Source organism: Onychomys torridus, chromosome 18 (assembly GCF_903995425.1).
Source record: "Onychomys torridus chromosome 18, mOncTor1.1, whole genome shotgun sequence".
In the NCBI taxonomy this organism is placed as follows: Eukaryota; Metazoa; Chordata; class Mammalia; order Rodentia; family Cricetidae; genus Onychomys; species Onychomys torridus.
In genome coordinates this window covers 38,499,580-38,515,020 of record NC_050460.1, presented here as the reverse complement: position 1 = coordinate 38,515,020, position 15,441 = coordinate 38,499,580, and the positions used below count along the sequence as shown (strand labels likewise).

The 15,441-nt window shown below is 48.2% G+C and overlaps 1 protein-coding gene across 5 annotated transcripts in view; it reads right to left on the bottom strand.

Annotated features, from left to right (window-relative positions):
• Nck2 (NCK adaptor protein 2) overlaps nt 1–15,441 on the bottom strand; it is a 128,560-nt gene that overhangs the window by 87,835 nt on the left and 25,284 nt on the right. For 3 of the 5 annotated variants that reach the window (XM_036168339.1, XM_036168343.1, XM_036168340.1), the window contains one exon: nt 3,173–3,230. The exons of the other annotated variants lie outside the window; for them this stretch is intronic. The gene's annotated coding sequence lies outside the window, so the exon portion shown is untranslated. The remainder of the gene's footprint in view (nt 1–3,172; nt 3,231–15,441) is intronic. 5 annotated transcript variants of the gene reach the window in all.

Genomic DNA, 15,441 nt, shown 5'->3' with positions numbered 1-15,441 from the left:
CCCAGAGAATCCTGTGAACCAAAAATATTGCACCACTCTAGCTGTAATATTTATCTGCTTCAGCACACCAGATAAAAACAGATAAATAAAAAAAGACAGAGCACTTACTAAGAATTATGCGTTGGGCACCCAGGCTCCAGCTAAGCCCTAGAATGGCATCGGTGTGCAAGTGAGCTCTACCAGGCTTAGAAAGAACAAAAGCCAACATGACCCACATGTGGAGTGCCACAGGACTCACTGCAGAGCAGACCCAAGCACCTGAGCAGACATGGGTAACATGGATTCTGCTCACTAGAGAAGGAGCCTCCCGGCTCTGTGCGTGAGGAACACACCGGCCTGTGGTCACACCTGGCTTCTGAGAACCCACAGGGAAGCTTGTAAATGTGAGTTTCCCTTGGCTACCTTCTGAATGAGGCTTTGGATCTCAGTTTCTACTCTGTCCAACTGAATGGCAGTGACTTCATTCACATCTTTCCACATGACAAACACCAGGATTACTTTCTTCTGTGTCCACAGACTTCGCAAGAAACAAGATCTCCCAGTAAGGTTCTTTATGGGACCTAACTCTGCCTTTTTCTAAGTGGACTTGAAGACTACGGCCATCCCAGGAGCCAAGCAACACCACATACAAAACACTTCCTGCTTCAGAAGACAATCTTAGGCACTGGCAGCCTCCATATGCTCCTTGCCTCAACCATGCATCCTGGGGCCACATTTTAAGTTGCACAACTTCTGTACATTATAAGAATGTTGGTAGGGTTGGGGATTTAGCTCAGCGGTAGAGCGCTTGCCTAGCAAGCGCAAGGCCCTGGGTTCGATCCTCAGCTCAGGAAGAAAAAAAAATGTTGGAATGGGAAACATCAAAAAACAGCAGTGACCTGCAAACACTCAGGACCTGAAACAGCAGCTGAACAACAGGCTGAGCAGGGAGACACACTGTCCCTCCAGGGGCAAACTTCTTGCCATTCATTTACAACCCACCAGCTTAAACGAGACGCTGTTGTGGGAAGCACTCAGAACTGTCAGATCTACTGACATGTGTGATTTAAATGATAGTGACTGTCAGGGTGTATACGAGAATGATACAAAATACATAGATGCTCACCTACATCTAAAGACCTGAAAACCAGTCGAAGCTGCATACTCCTTAGCCCTTCCCCGTGGTCCTGGGGAAGCACAGTGTGTCTGCCATTCCTTGCTGTGCTGTGAGTACCCAGTGGAAACGCAATGTTCCTGGAATGGAGCATGCCCCCTTCCTGACACAAAACCAGCACTAACAGAACTAACCCAGAGAGGCTGCCTCAAACGGTGAGGTACACACAAGTAGCTCCTGGCTAATCTGAACACATGTATGCAGGGCTATTACCCAGCGCATTTATTAGGCTTCCTCATGCCAGCACATTTTACAATCCTCCAAGGAGCAAGCTGAATCAAAGTCACCACTGTGCACCAGTAATGGGCTGTCCCACCAGTTACTGCACCAACTGTGGGAACCACTACACATATCAGTACAGACTTTGGTGTACATGTCTACCCCATCAGGGGATGCCCGTGGCCGAGGAGCTAACTTGGCCAAGAGCAGCTCCAGCTACTCTTGCTCTAAGTATAAGTATGTTAGGGGCTGGGGAGATGACTCCAGTGGATAAAAGCAATCACTACACAAGCTTGAAGACTTGAGTTCAATCCCTAAGACCCACATCCAAACAGGAAGAGCCATCCTTGTAGACTCCTTACCCCTCCCCACATATACACCAAGTATGCTCTTCATGAGCTCAACCCTTACCAGCCCCCCCCCCCCACACCAAGTATGCTCTTGGTGAATTCGACCCTTATCCCCCTCCACACACCCCAAGTATGCTCTTGGTGAACTCAACCCTTACCAGCACCCGCCCCCGACACCACACCAAGTATGCTCTTGGTGAACTCAACCCTTATCTCCCTCCACACACCCCAGTATGTACTTCATGAACTCAATCCTTACTGCCACCCCTCACCCCCCCCAACACACACACCTTGGTGAGCTCAACCACAATGGCCAGAACACGGGCATCACTTCACACCAAGCTCTGCCTTTCCCTTTCTCACAATCGACATCGATGCAGCAGTGACAGGGACAAACAGGCACACACAAGTTCTGCCAGCTCTGCTTCCTATCCCCGGATCTTGGCTTCTCTTCTCCCTAAGTCCGCCAATCTAACACGTGACAACCGCATCTCAGCCGACTTTTGAAACAGCGTTGGTTACTCCACCGTCCCCTCTGTTTCAAGTGTTGACTTCATTTATAAAACCCCTAGCAGCTAAGCCCAAGCCCCAAGAAGTGAGAAAGCAGCTGGCCTTGGCACACAACAGCATGGCACTTAACATGTTTCCTCCTCGAAACCGCTCATCCATTTTCTTAACGAGGAAACTGGGCTTGGTAGAGTGTGAAGATTTCCTCAAGTGTGAGAATTGCCCAGGAGGGCAATCTGGGTCTTGAGTTCAGTCCCCGTAAAGACCAACATCCATGTCGTTCCCTAAAACTCTAAATGGTACACTCTCAGGGCCAGCCATACCCAACTACCCAGCTAGACACAGGTATGCACGCCTGAGAACATCGATATTTCAGTGGAGGGACACAGGTCCTACATCACATATTGCTCAAGCCAGGCAGTGTCCTGAGCTAAACACACTCTGAGAAGGGACAAATGGTGTCCTCATGCTGGGAACAGGCGGGCCACATACAAACCATAAAAGATAAATACTTCCAGCTCCTCATATCCATGAGTGACCTGACTCAAGGAACGTTATTTCCACTCCAAGGGTAACCAAATCCATAGACTCCGGCTCCTTATTTAAAACAGCAGTGTTTGCACAAAGCCCACCCATGCCTCCAACACAAACACTTCAATGATCCTTAAGTGACTTATACTTAACACAATATAAATGCCACAGTTACTGTACAATAGAAGAGGACGCCCAAAATAAACAGGCTGTCCAAGTTGAAGACGGTTGTAATGTGTAAATATCTTCCATCTATAGACTATATAACCCAAGGTTTTCTTGCCAACAGCCAGGAGATGCCAGGCTTATTCCCTCCCTTCCTGAGAGCCCCAAACAGGCCCTCGGGGCACTTTTCACAATGACCCCCAATGGCCCCCACTTCTTCCCTCTGTCTCATAGGGAACAGACTTACCCACAGATGACTTTGTGATCCCTCCTGTCCCAAGAGTCTCAAGCCCAGCAGCACCTACCTATAAGACAAGTAGTAGCATCAGTTGGGACAGGTCAACGTGTGGCCCACCCAGCCCTAAGGGATACCAAGTTCCCCTCGCAAGACACTTCATTATCCAAATTGTCCCTTAATAAGAATCCTCAAAAATGTCACCTCTTGTCTGTGAAGAGGGTGGCTCTGAAACCTTGAGAATCACAAGGTGTCACTGGCTGACTGGCCAGCTCCCCAAAATCATTACTGCTACAAAGAATCTAGGCACAAAAAAGCAGTGAGGTTAGTGTCCCACTGTGACCTTAGAGCCCTCTGCAGAGAAGCAGATCAACCCCAGTGTTGTTACCTGCTCAGCCTCAAGAAACTGAGGGGTTGACAGACAAGTCTGGTGAAGCACCCCTGTAAGCCCAGCTACTCAGGAGGCTCAGGCTCAAGGACCCAGGTGCATGGACTGACAAAGCGAGACCTTGTCTCCACATACAAAGTAAAGAGAAGGTCAGGGGTGTAGCTCAGTGGTAGAGGGCTTGCCTAGCATTATGCAAAGTCCTAGGTTCAATCTCCAGTATGGGAGGGGGAAAAACAGGTCGAGGAGGAAGGGGGTGGTGGCCAAAGGATTAGGAACAGTCACACTGCTGCTCCTCATAGAAAAGAACAGGAGCTGAGGTTCAGCTGTGGATGATCCCAGGCAAACTTCGTGCTTCATGCCAGAGTAGTGTGCCTGGCCACCAAAGAACACTAGAGGGAAGGGGAGGGGGGCGATGCACAGAGAGGCTAACACTGTGTAGGGAGGACTCTGTGCACATGAATATGCAAGTGTCCCTCTTCATGTCACAGCATAATAGATGGGGTCACACAAAGACGGAGAAAATGGGGTTGCATGGCCCACCCAATGCTACCTACAGGTCAGCTACAGACCAGGAAAAGCCTTCTGGGTAAGAAGATGAGCCCAGCCAAGCCTGGAGAAAGGAAACAGTAGGCAGAGGGCACAGAAGCAAAAGAAACTGGGGCCAGTGTGAAAACAGACTGAGCATCAGTCACGCAGTCTAGAGCGAGACAATCTGTCTATGGGTCTGGGCCTAGGTGACTTTTGCAATTAAAACATAACATAACCCTCACTAACTGAAAATGGAAAAAAAAACAAAAAAAAAAAAACACAAATATCCACTAGACAAGCCCCAAGGTCTCCTTTAGCTCCAAAACATGCCTTAAGCACACCTGATCCAGGCCCGAAGCAGGGACGTTGTGACATCACCCAAGAAGTCTGGGAAAAGGTGTGTTTTCCCTACGCTCCCCGGCCCATTTCAACCCATCAATTATCAAAGCACCGGGTTCGTAATTGCTCTCCTCAAAAACTCTAAGTAAGGAGTACATCTTCGGCTCTTTACAGGCACGGGCAAGCTCATGTACTCCTATTGCTTGCTAAAGACCAAACACAGCTTATAATGTTGTGGATGTAAGTAACACGTCTAAGTGTCTGCAACCCCACGGGGTCTTGAGGACGCCCTGACCAAGGCTGTGAGTGAAGAGGAGTCAGCCAACTAACTACTCTCATGCCACATCAGCCAAACAAGACAAACAGTTTCTGCCCTGACAGTTTTATTTTCAGTAAAGGAATTTATCTACGCTGACACAGCAACAGATTTATGAGGTTGCCTAATGTTTTTCCTTCTAAGGGGTGCAGACGGCCCTTTGCTCACAATGGCCAGGCGCTCATCCTGAAGTGAGCTCCCTCAGCTTTTCATCTGCCACGACTAAATTCATTCTACAGACAGACCAACCACCAACAGGTGAGCCACAAGAAGACCATCATGGGCACAGACAGACTTGATACATAGCTCTCCATCACAGCCAAAGTACACTGGTTGGGCTACCAGTCCAGTATGACACGTGTCCTTCAAAAGGATGGTCACACGGAGCACAGACATGAAGTGCTCCACCTACAAGTCAAAGAACCAGCAAAGCACCTAGGGAGAGTCAAACCAAGTCTCCACTACAGGATGCAGAGGGGCACAGACCCTGAAGGCTCCTTGATCTCCTCACTGTTGACAGATGAATTTTATTCCAGAGTGGACCATCCTCTAGGGCTCACTCACTCATCATGATGTCCATGGGGTTTTCGCTCCTGCTACTAAAATAGGTACTGCCCCGATAGGTTGTCCTGTGTTGTATACAAAAGCTGGCAAGGCAAGCTATGGGGGGGGGGGGGGGGAGGGAAGAATAAAGGCAGTATCCAGGTTGAGAGATAGCTCGGGAGTTCAAGGGTGCTTGCTGCACAATTGTGAGGAGGACCCGAGTAAGGATCCCAGCACCTGTGTAAGGACACACCTGTGGGTGTGGTCGCATGAGCACCTATAACCCCAGCACTGCCAGGGGTATTGACAAAGAAAATTACTAAGACCAACTGGCTATTCCCCTAGCTGGAAAACTTCAAGGTTCAGGGAGATAGCCCGTCTCAAAGGAATATGGTGAAGAACAAGAGAAGAGGCACTTCTGAGTGTGTGTGCGCGCACACACACACGCACACACACACGTATGCACATGTCATACACAAACATGCAAATACAATTTTTAAAAAATTAGTAAAACCCAAATAGCACGCAGATGAGGTCAGAATCTACCAGCACCAGTAGCAATTAGTAACATACATTATTTTATATACACAATGGACAAACAGGAATACCGCCTACAGAGCAGCTTAGAAGTTCCTAGAAGTACTCAGAAATGGCTAGAAGTAGGTAGGCACATTCATCACAGCCTCACTGTTACAGGAAGCACTGGGCTCTTAACTGCCTACAGCAGCCCTGCACACACCACCCCATGCATGCTACCCCACCCTCTGACAAGGATGATCTATATTTCACCTGACCATATACCCTCACCCTCGTCCTCAGTCAGTGGACAAACACCGAGCACGCGGCTGATGCCACTGAATCTCCATTCAATCCTGGTTTCAAAGCAGCAAAGCGTTCTTATTATCATCTGGCTGCAGTAGGCATGAAAAAACCCGGGGGGTCTGGGCTGTCAAATGCCTAGTCCTCACACAGATGTTGGGAGGTGGTGGGATGCCTAAAAGGTAGAGTCTTTGGGAAGGATCCAAGAGACTGAAGGGGGCTGCCCTCCAAAGAAACTGCATTATTCTTGTGGAGTTCGAGGTCAGTTCTGGAAGACTGAGGGGTTTTCAAAGTGAGCTTGGTTGCTCCCAAGCCTGGCTTCCCTTGTCACTGTATTACCTCTCTGTCACATGTCTGCAGCTGCGATGCTATCACTGGCCACGGTGTCTTCCCCAGAGGCTGTGCAAATGGCTACCCCAGCTATCTCAGACTTTCAGCCTCCCGAAATGTTAAGATTAATAAGCCCTTTGCTCTTAATAAAGTATCCACCTTGGACATGTCATTGTGGTAATGGAAAAGAGACTAAGACAAGTCCCCATCTGATAATCCCTGAGTTGTCATCAACATTTCTGGCCACATTTTTCAGAGCAGGAACCAACTCAACTGCCAGCTCAGGTCTGTGGGAGACGCCATAAAGCTTCCTGTTTGGGACAGCCTGGACTTTCAAACAAAGAGAAAAAGGAGAGCCAGCGAAATGATCCCCAGCAACCATGAAAGAAGCTCCTCCCGAGGTAGGTAAGCCAGGACATCTCAGCCTAGAAGAAAGACCACAGCACTCAGAGTAGCTAACTTCACCACCCTTTTCTTCCATGTCCACAAACTATTATCACTTTAAGAAACTCCAACGTTGAGCCAGCCATCTTGGGAGAGCTGGTTCTAGAGCAGCCAGAACACAAGCCCATTTTGCTTAGCCAGCAGCTTAGATGGAGAGCAAGGGAGAACTTGGGAGGATGTGGAAACCACACTTCAGAGCTGCTCCTTTCCAGAACTCTCTAGCTTGCTTGCAAGTCCCCACAAGGCAATTCCCACCGTCTTGCCCAAAACTACAACCCTGACAGCAGCACTTTCCACCTGAGCCACTGATGAAGAGGGGCATACCACGGCCTTCACCATCCATCAGGGTTGCCAGCAGTCAGGGTACCTGGTAAACCACAATGGTATCTCAGTTCTGAGGCTGAAAGCGCAGGACAGTTTTGTGTCTGGTGGCTACCTCCTATTTCACAGACCAGCACCTTCTCTGTGCCATCTAACACAACAGGCAAAGAGCTCAGAGAGTGAACGCATTCACTGGGGCTCCACACTCAAGATGTAAACATCTCCCCAAGGCTCCCCTTCTCACCCTGCAACTAGACTCCCAATACCTGGACTTTAGAGGAAAGAGACCCTCAGGCCACACAGTGACCACACTCTGCCTGGCAACTGTTTTTCTCCATGGTTCCATAGCACAGAAACCATGGAAATCACGCTATTCAACACCCATTTCAACAGGACAAAGGATATGAAGGATGAGGATAAACATCAGACTTTAAGTTCAAATTCCAAATTAAAACAAGTTAAAACTCCAAATTAAAGCAGTCAGGCGGTGGCACACTCCTTTAATCTCAGCACTTGGGAGGCAGAACCAGGCGGATGATCTCTGTGAGTGCAAGGCCAGCCTGGTCTACAGAACAAGATCCAGGACAAGCACCCCCCACCCAAAAAAAAAACAAAAACAAAAAACCACACAACATGAGCATGTATGAAACTGTCACAATAAACCCCGTCATCTGTATAGGTAGCATGTACTAATGGGAAGGGGAGAGGAATGAAAGGGGAGTGGGAGAGGGGGTAGGGGGAGGGGTGCTGTATTTCCTTTGGGTCAATTAACATGTACAAAAGTCATGAGCAAATGAGCATATGGAAATATCTAAATATTCATAACTCTTAGGGCCCAAGTAACTGTAGAGTCTAAAAAAACAAAGAAAATATTGAAATTTTCACTTAAAAGGTTATTCAAATAGTCTACAATAATTAACTATTCTACATTTATCTTGCAACCAGAAACTTGAAGTATGCTTTGTTTCCAACACACACAAAATATGCTTAGTTAAAATAAACACCATATATAAGGCAAAGGGTGAGCTAAACAGATGAGAAGTAGGGTAACTTATGAATAGAGATGAATTCAGGAACTGAAGACCTGCTACTTCAGAGAGCCTGCAGAACCCTCGTGCTGGTTTTTCTCAGGCCAGTTCCACCTTTTCTACAAAGAATGAATGCCACCATCCAAATAGAGGCACCCACAAAGTAAAACCTCTGCTAGGGAATTACTACACGCATGCGCAGGAGCGTGCATTTTAAACCAACTGGCCCGGTGCAAAAGTTACATTATAAATGCAACAAACAGGGCTGTAATTCTGGTACCCTCCCCACAGACACCAAGCTCAAGGAACTTCCCTTTTCCATGTGCTGGGCACAAGATCAAACATGGAGCACAGAATGTGAACCCCTTCTTCAGGAGTCCAAGCTGCCCTGGGAAAGTGAACACTACACCACATCTACTGAAGGGTAAAGTTACCATATTCTGACAGCCAAAACCTCTACAGAGCTATCGACATAAAGCACCCCTTCGTTATGATTTAGATATGGTTTAAATATTTCTCCTGCAGGCTCATGTGTCCAAACTTTATCTCTCCACCATGAGTTACTGATGGGAGAGAAGAAGGAGGAGCCTGTACTGGACAGGACACACCTTAATTTGACCATAATGTTTAGAGGTAGGATCACTGAGCAGTGAATCATCTCAGAGCAAACTCTTGAACTCCTGAGTTTTGTTTTCTTTTTTTCCCCCCAACCATGAGCTGGTGCACATATTTACCAAGAACAGTAACAAAGGTGTTGGTTCCCAGCCTAGGGAGACACTCAGAGGTACGCACCAAGTAATGGTGACCAGGATTGACAGTCACCGTATCCTCTTTCACTGTGACAGAAGTATCACTTGACTTGTTGGTAAATCCCACTGGACTCTGCCCAGAACTAGTATGTCTCCTTTCTGGCCACTGCTGTAGCCCTTCTTCCCTTGGCTCCCTGGCAATAATCAGGGCAGATGTATTCTTCTATGCCACCCTCCTCCTCCTCCACGAAGGAGTCAGCTGACTGCCTCGGAGTGGCAACTAATTGAATTAGGACAAAGATGCCCCTCCCTGAGGGGTAGAATATCAAACAGATCAGGGAAATTTGGGCTCGACATCTGTGCCCCTGTGCTGTAGCTGGAGGCCACTGGCCACCACACAGACTGGGGGAGGGATGGCCATTCTATAAGAGGGGACGAAAATGGCACCAAGAGCCAATGGTTTCACCAGGTTCCGGAACCCACTTCAACCCTAGGACGGTGAACCAGAGAGGCCTGTCAAGAGTCACGGTAAGTTCTGGTTTTATATTTCCCAGCTCTGGCAGGTCTGTCTCTCTGCATCATTCACGTATTTTCAACAGACCGATTACACTGACCCACACAAGGATTGGGCAGCAGCCACTTCAAACTACCCACCCCTGGCCAGGTGTCTAACACTGGGTCATTAAGTCCACCCACACTTAAGAGAATCTGGTACCAAGTGTGGGTGGCTATCAGGACCTCACAGGCATTTCTCCATATGGCTGGGGGCTGAGGGCCGGGAAGCTGTATTTCACAGGTCCTTGTCGGTGGAATTCTGGCTGGGGGCTCGCTCAGGCCAGAAGCCCTGAAGGGATCCCAGAAGACAACAGCAAACACAAAGCCCTGCTTCCCTTCCCCACCTCCACTCAGGCGCCTCCACAGGACAGCAGGCTCCCGTGTTGGCGCCTACAGTAGGCACCAGTGAGCCAAGGCTTCTGCTTGGTGGCCCCAGCAGTGAGACAGGCCTGAGAGCGAGCGAGCGGACTCTGGGATTCCCATCATTGTTCTCAGCTCCAGCCACAGGTAGCTTTCTTTTCTGCTCTTTGCTTCCTCTAGCCCTTCACACTGTTTCCTAACCATTCCCTGTACTAGACTCCCCAGCCACAAAATCGCTACAAGGTTTCTACTTACTAATGAAGGCCACGCAAGTAAGGCACAGGTCACCTGAAAAAAGGAGCTACAAGTGATGGGTCATATTCAGGCCAAAACCAAGAAACCCAGGGGCTATGCCATTCTTCAAAAAGTTGCTGCGGCATGATGTCGAAACGGCCCTGGAGCCTGGGCAGAAGTCCGCCCTGCTGGGGCAGCTGAGCTGAAACCAGCTGGGCCAGCTGGGGGAGGAAGGCAGCTGGGGAGCCTGCTCACTGCCACAAATTGAACAAGAGAAGAAAATCCATAAGGTGCTTTTTTTTTTTTCTGGTCATGTCAAAATGTCACAGAGGTCCCCAGGTGGGCCAGGGGAAAATCCAAAGCAGTCAGACTGCAGCAGCCTTCCATGGGCAGGTGGTACCACACCAGAGCAGTCCCTGGAGAGCAGCCACGCTGTACTGTCACTGTCTCCATGACAAAGGCCTGCCCACACCCCAAACCTTCCACAAGCTGCTCTAATTTCAAGGTATCTTAATGCTATGTGTCACAGTGGGACAGAAGCTGTGGTGTCCCCACCTGAACACAGGAAACAGGAGTTGATGTCAACCCTACACAGCAAAGCGAGCCTTGGGGATCCCTGAGGGGAACCTAGGCCTGCCCCATGGACATCTTAAGCACAACACCACACCCAAATAGGGCAAAAGAAACACACTAGTGGAAGCCGTTACCTCCCTACACAATTTTTAACCAGCATTATGTGTTCCAATGTTCTTTCTCTGGTTCTGAGACCAGCAGGTCTCACACTCTCACTTATACACAAGGACACAAGCATTATTTGTGTGTACACACACACACACACACACACACACACACACACATACACACGGCTCAGAAGGTGTGGGAGAACTAATTTCTAAACTGCTTAATTAGCCGATTCTTCTTTACTCAGAAGGCAGCTCTCTTGGTGGTAGCAGAAACTGTTTAAGGTAAGCCATAAAACCACCCAGAAGTAGATAAAAAAAAAAAAAAAAAAAGAAAGAAAGAAAAGAAAAGAAATGTGCCACAAGGCCCCAGGGGAAAATAAGCAAGTCATGGGGGAAAGAACTATGTTCAAACAAAAGCCATTTGCTATTAAATCTTTAAAATGGCATCTGGCTACAGATGTTCTCAAAACGTTATCTAGCATGCTGGTCTAAATAACCTCACAATGAACACATCATCAGGACGAGGAGCAGGGACCAAGGGGACACCACATGGCCACGGCTCCACCCTGCTTCTGCAGGATACAACATGTCACAAGTTGACATTTTCCTAAATCATGAAAAAAGGAAAACTCATACAGAAACAGTTAAATTCGCATCATGTGCCACACCTGTATGAATAAAGATTGCACCAACAGGTAAACGCCACCCCTCAAAATCTGCCACGTTCATTTTTTAGAAAACCAAGTTAATATGAGATGACAGGGTACTCATGGCCATTTCTAAAACAAGCTAACATGATAATGATTTTAGAAAGCATTTTTTTTCCCAACAGCACTCCATGTAAAACTTCTTGGGCCATTCTCCTTTCACCATACAAACAATTTGAAAAGGGTGGCTTCTAAGGAGATGTACACAGATACTCCTTGATGTCTTCATGGGGTCTGTAGATTCAGGATACCCTCCCTCACCAGACCACAATCCCAGCATGCCCAAATCCCTTACAATATAACGGCACAGTGTTTGTAAGGAACTTATTACACGTGCTCTCCCCCCCATCATGTATAATACTGAACACGTTGTAATGCTGTGTAGATAGCATATGAGACTATATCCTTCAAGGGATTATGACAAGAAAAATGTCTCAAGTGCTCAGGACACAGGGAAGCAATCAGGTGAGATCAAACTGCACTGTAATATTTTCCATCTGAGGCTGGCTGAATCCGGATTCCAGAGACACGGTCTACATACAGTACATGCTACATCCCAGAGAAGGAAAGACTTTCTTGTTTGAAGCACCACATGTGGCAGGTACTATGTGGATTTAGTTTTGTTCCCTGTTGCTATGACAAAACACTCTGACAAAAGGGGAAAGGGTTTTATTTGGCTCAGAATTAATTCCTTGTCACCATCCATCCGTGAGGGGAACCTGAAGCAGCTAGACGCGTCACACCCAGTCAGAAGCACAGCGCAGTGAGTCAAAGTGAGCCCAACAACAGTGAGGTTTTGTTTTCTCCTTTTTATGTCATCCAAAACCCAGCCCATGACATGGTGTCACCCACATTCAGGGCGGGTCTTCTTCCTACCTCAATTAACTCAATTAAGAAAATCCCTCACAGCAGGCCCACGAGTCACCCTAATCTAGATATTTCCTCATTGAGACACCCTGCTCTGGTGATTCAGACTGTCAATCAGCACACCACTGTGGAAACTGGTTACCTGCCCCGGCAGCGGCTCCAGATACGGAGCAGGGTAACACAGAGGTGAGGAGGAATAGTCCTGCGTGAAGCAATGGCCTGAGGAACACAGAAACTCCTCGCTTAGCAAGTGAGAGAAGGCAGATCTGCTTAGAGCTGGGGATGATTTGTTGGTGAAGAAATAAAGACAGAATGAACGCTGATTACGAGGGAAGCCCTGGTGGTAATGACAGGAAGGGGAAGTCCCACACATGTGACATGTGAGATGATGGCACAGGCAGCCAGAAAAAACTCCAGAAGGTGGAAGCTGGGAGTCTGGGATGCAGGACAGGACAGGGAAGACTCAGGCTCTGAGGCAATATTTGTTTCTTTGCATTTCCTCTATCCTGGTGACTGTATGCTAAGCCCATGGGGACATGCAGGCCTGATTCAGTACTGCCCACCCACACTGGGCCAGTCCCAGCGCTGGGTGAGAGGGAATACAAACAGGAGAGATTACATCACTCCTGGAGAAGGAGGTCTGAGACCCAATCCCCTAGCTGGAGATGAAGTCTAAATAGGGCTACAGCAAACTACAGAAGAATGCTGTGTCCCAGGGAGAAACACAGCGTATTCTTTCCTTTACCTTGGCTTTCTACTTTGTAAACACAGACAAATGATAGGGCTCGGTGTGATTCATGCAAGGGATGGGCAGGTTCTCCTCAGGGACCAAGTATGCACGCTCACCTTGCAGCCGAATCTTGAGGAAGTCAAAGTCAACAAAGTAAGGCCTTGGTTCTCATACTAGGGGTTAGAGGGAGCTGGGAAGGTACCAGATTGAATCTCCGAGCCTCCGCCAGCCACCACATTGCCATCCTTACCATCGGCCTACAACCCGGCCACCTCTGCCTCCAGCAGTCAATGTAAAGGGGGACTCTACCAGCCAAAGTTCCCCAAAACTAGGAGGCTAGGGAGTTCCCAGACACTTCACAAGCCTGAATTGAGAGAAGCCGGGAAGAGGAACTGCCAAGGTAGCCCTGAGAGGGCCCAGGGACAGGGTAAGTCGAAACCTGTGGGGCTTCTGGGAACAGCTGTAGGGAAAATATAGATCTGAACGACAGGTGGGTCTGAGAGAGCAAGGACAGACAGCTTTGAGACCAGGACTTTGACTCTGGGCAGAAGAAAAAGGATAGGTATCACTGAGACAGTACCACCATGCTTTTTCTAGAAAGGTTTGTGGACTCAAAGAAAGTCTCGACCGCCTCCTTATGAGAAATACCAGCTTTAAAAAGCTTGCTTTTAGTCATAACAAAATACCATTTTCTACCTAAGGGGCATGGTAAGAAAAGGTGAAAAATACTCTTTGAACTGTCTGTCCAAATCAGGTCCCACGTCTCTTACTAAAAAGAACCCCAGTTCTAAAAGGACAGAACCGTGGTGTCAACAACAAGACCGACAACATAGGGACAAGACACAAGTTACACGCCGGGCTGGTACACAAAGCCCAGGCTGCTACTCAGAACACTTCCTTCAACAGTGCAAGTGTTTTAAACGGCCAAAAATAGCCTTTCAGGAGTATTTTCCTCAAGCTGCCAACTATCTCCATGTCTAAAATAATGAACACTAATTCAGGAGCCGGGGGAATAAATGGCTGGGTGGGTAAAACACTCACTGAGCAAAAGTAAGGCGCTGATTTAGCACCCTCTAAAAAGGCCAGGCATGATGGGGCACGCCTGTAATCCCAGTGTAGGAAGAAGGCAAGGCATGACTGGGAGGATCCTGGGGGGCTTGATGGTCAGCCAGTCTAGCCAATCAGTGAATCCCTCTGGAGAGCAAGCTAGGAAGACATCTGACATGGACTTCGGCCTCCACTGGGCATGTGCCCACAGGAACACACCACACACACCAATAACAACTCAGTTTACTTTTCCCGTCCACATCCCAGGCACTATCTATCACCCGTTGTGATACCATGTGCAGTCAAATTCTGAATTGTGCCGCGATTGTTTTACAGACCTGTGGTCTTCCTAGAACAGTCTACTGACCGTGGCAGATCCTACAGGCTCCACCCTCCATGGACACTATTTTAAATAGCATCATTTACACAAACACACCCACATACACGCTGTAAGCTTCACGCCTTGCCATGTGTCTTACCCTCTAGAAAAGTAAAAGCCAGACGCAAATGCCATGCTTTACCAGGATCTCCGCATTAGAGCGAGCCCCCAAGTGTGCTTATACCCTAGGCCGCAAGACACTCGGAGGCCATTCAGCCATGTTCAGAATGGGAACTGCTTAAACCGTTCACCTCTCAGACATCCATCCCTTCAAGCAACCGTGTTCCACTCAGTTCCACGGAGGTCTGGTCGCCACTCTCTCTACACCGGTACTACTCTTGCCTTTGCTCTTCTGTATTTATTGCTTATGTGAATTGGTGAGAATGATTCCGTGGAGCTATGCACAAGGCATGGGTCTCCTTGTCTCCTTCTGGATTTGTTCTGTGGCACTAGGGACGGACCCCAGGGCCCCACGTGTGTTCAACAGCTGCTCTGGCACAGAAGCGCACTTCAGCCTTATCCGTAGAGTCTAACTCTCCTTCACCTGTGAAACTCATCTTCCAGTGAAAGCAAGTGGAACACCAAGAAACAGTCTACCTGCCCAAGGCTGATTACAGAAGGCATGATCTGAAGCCAGAGCTCAGGCTCCAGAGTCCTGAAGACAGCTTCAGATAAAAACCTAAAAAAACAAACAGTAAAACTCAGGTGACTGAGCTTTCTCACTCAGCATACACTGAAGGCCCTGGGTTTCTATTCTCGACATAAGGAAAAAATAAATGCAGAAATACGATTCAAGGTAAGAAGAGGGGCTAAAGACTACACTGAGGACTTCAAACCCATTGCTACACTAATTTTACCAGCAGCACTTCGATGCACACATCCTATCCACCAAACCTGCTTGGGCGGGGCCGAGC